We start from the raw sequence: 3322 nt of genomic DNA, 5'->3' as shown, positions 1-3322 counted from the left end.
AATAAGCCTAGCACTGGGAAAGTTGTTTATCTATAAATTTGGCAATGAAAGAGTTAACTTTTGTTCATTTAAAACGTATTTTTATTACATATATTGCGACATATAACTAAATTAATATTGAACCTATCGTTACCACATGATCCTTCAAGACTATTTTTGTACACTCATTTTCGAAAAAAAGTCAACATTTAAAACCATCCTTTATTATTCAGGAAAGCATCAATTCGCATCTTACACTCCTCACAGCAATTCATTTCATAAGCTAATCACTGCAGGGCCATACCGTGGATAATGTGAGCGGTGCTTTTACACAGCGCGCCATCTACCCGATTGACTAATAAAGCGAACAAATGGCTGCTCCAAGCAGCCCTTGCAGATGGGACAGACAGTTTTATATTGCCTGTTGAATGTGTACTTGCAAACATTCGACTGCCCAAAAGTCACGCATGTGTAGCTCCTTCTTGTTTACTAAGAATACAGCGGTTGGTTACATTCAAAACTCAAACTGTGCTTATCGATAAATTGAATGTATGCACGACATTGTTTTTCAAAATCATACTTTGTATTGATTATGATAGTTTATATAATATATTGCAAATATCGGGGATAATAAAATTATTTTGGGGGGATGGGGTTTGGGGGGCACTGAATATATAGGTCGTACAGGGCGCCATCAAACATCGTTACGGCCATGTATCACCGTGTTAGAAAATAAAACTGTTTTAATTGAGGACTAACCTTTATGCTCTAAATTTTCACTTGTATCCTGCGATCCTGTTTATTTTAAGGGTTCAGCTTAGCCAAGTAGTTAGCCTGCCTGACGATCTGAAAATACGTGCTTTTAACTGTGATTAGCCGCTGAACTCTCTTCCCACTTTCAGTTGTGGGGCTTTATAACAGTGACAAATATTCATCCAACTTCCACAACCTCAATACAGATAGAAATACCCTAAAGTTTATTGTCATCAGCAAACTTTGCTAATTATACCCTATCAATGTCATTGATGTAAATAAGAAAAAGCAAAGTACTTAACTCGTAACAAGGACATAATTTCACTGCACTTCATTAAACAACCTTTTGTTTCCTCCCATCCAACCACCTACAGTCTTAGACTCCTAACTCCTACTGATGTTTTTGTTAGCTTTTTGACAATTTAATTACTTCTGTGACGGATTTATTATTATATATTTATTTTAATATCAATGTTTGCTTAAATCAAATTTAAATTTAGAAATGTACATAACTTATACTGTTAAATATGTTTTGCAAAACTCCCGCTTATTCTCTAAAGCTATAGAAGATTCTCGAATGTAAGAATCAACAATATATGTTTGTACGTAAACACTAGTGTTAGCGTCAGTATTGTTACGTAAAACTGAAAGTTCGAGAAACTCTCCACACGCCTATAAATAGGCGCGCCTAAAAACAGCATCTATTATTGGTTTGCTGTAGTTGGTATACAAAAACCTCGGAAGCTATAATTGTGATTAACGCTTATTAATCTGAAAACTTCAGATATTTGACCATATAAACTTATTTGACTATAAACCATTTAACTTTAGTGGATTCACATCGGACATTAGTACTTTTAGGAAGATATTATATAATTTCAGCGGTAAAAACTCAAACTCGACCTGTAATCGGCGTGTGATCAGCGAGGCCCACAGAGCTAGTTAGCTCCCTATTAAGTGAATTGTGCTTACGTCAACTCGAAATTAACTTACTCATCGTGAACCCTCGATAAGACATCAAGGAAGTTCTAGACTAGAAAGAAGATTTTATGTTGCCTATAAGTTACAGACAACATAAAATCTTCTTGTATATATAGCATTGTTTTTAATAACTATTTGTAATAACTGTTATTATAAATTGTATTATTGTTTGTGTATTAGAATATATTTGTATTAAAAATAAAAGAAAACTGTGTGAATCAATCATAAATTGGAGATATATCGGCATTTATTTAACTATTAAATTTAAATTATCATTTAGCTCGGTTTCAGACTTTTCGAAATTGCAATACGTAACACATTAAGTACAGCTAAAAAACAAAATCCACATAAAAAAAGATAAAGAGCTTGATATGGCAAATGTCCCCGTACTTGCTTTAATTTATTTCATATTTCACAAAATTATTTTGTAAATCTAGAATTTTCTTTTCACCAAAAAATTATTTTTTCATGTCTTATCAGACAGTTATTTCTAATAAACCGATGTTTGATTCCTAACTTTCTAAAAACCGAAAATTTACAAAAGTATAATTTCCCATGCCGGGAATCGAACCCGGGCCTCCTGGGTGAAAGCCAGGTATCCTAGCCACTAGACCACATGGGATGTTAAATATATTGTTTAAGAGTGTAAAGAATAACTTGTGTTTTAAAGTAATGAATAATATTATTATTATTATTTTAAGTAAAACAACATATTTTATTGGTAAATTTATATTGGCTTTCAATTATCATACGTACGGTAGCACTTAATAGTGGGGATCTTGATGAAACAAAATGGCGGCCATAAAAGTCGTAAGTTTAAAACCACCTTTAAAATGTCTAATTATCAACAATGACTATTTCACAGTATTGGCTGAGCAAAAACTAAAGATTGGTATACTTATTATAAAGCCGCCTAAATCGCTCTATACGTGTTCACAGTTTTTCGAATTTTCATCTAAGTAAGTAAGTGCCATTTACAGACAAGCGTACAGAAAAAATAATGAACCTTATCCTCTTGTTTGTTTTGGAATTTCGCGCAAAGCTACACGAGGGCTATCTGCGCTAGCCGTTCCTAATTTAGCAGTGTAAGACTAGAGGGAAGGCAGCTAGTCATCACCACCCACCGCCAACTCTTGGGCTACTCTTTTACCAACGAATAGTGGGATTGACCGTCACATTATAACGCCCCCACGGCTGAAAGGGCTAGCATGTTTGGTGGGATGCGGATTCGAACCCGCGACCCTCAGATTGTGAGTCGAGCGCCTTATCCACCTGGCCATGCCGGGCCACCTTATCCTCTAATTCTTTCACAGAACTCTTCCGTCTGGGGTTCCAATAATTCCTTTCTTGTACCGAAAAATATATCCATACTTTGGCTCAGACTAACATAATTACAATGATTTGCCAAAGTGTGCATATTTTTTCTTAATTTTAAGTAACTCAGTTTTGACTTTCTTATTTTAACACTTTTTGTAGCATTAAAACTTTCTGTATTACTATAGCTAGCTAGGTTACGTACATATCGATCCCTACTAGTGTTTATAAAATTATTATTTTTTTTATCATACTAGTTATATTTCACTAAATAATCTTGAAATGCTTCTTTCAT

At 34.2% G+C, this 3322-nt stretch overlaps 1 non-coding gene across 1 annotated transcript; it reads right to left on the bottom strand.

Annotated features, from left to right (window-relative positions):
* Positions 1-2263: 2263 nt before the first annotated feature.
* On the bottom strand, positions 2264-2335 carry Trnae-uuc. Its single transcript has one exon. It is a non-coding gene; the product is annotated as a tRNA-Glu (tRNA).
* Between the last annotated feature and the right edge of the window lie 987 nt (positions 2336-3322).

This window comes from Limulus polyphemus, unplaced genomic scaffold (assembly GCF_000517525.1).
Source record: "Limulus polyphemus unplaced genomic scaffold, Limulus_polyphemus-2.1.2 Scaffold1688, whole genome shotgun sequence".
Classification (NCBI taxonomy): Eukaryota; Metazoa; Arthropoda; class Merostomata; order Xiphosura; family Limulidae; genus Limulus; species Limulus polyphemus.
The sequence above is the reverse complement of the archived record's forward strand: the minus strand, read 5'-3'. Positions and strand labels throughout refer to the sequence as shown.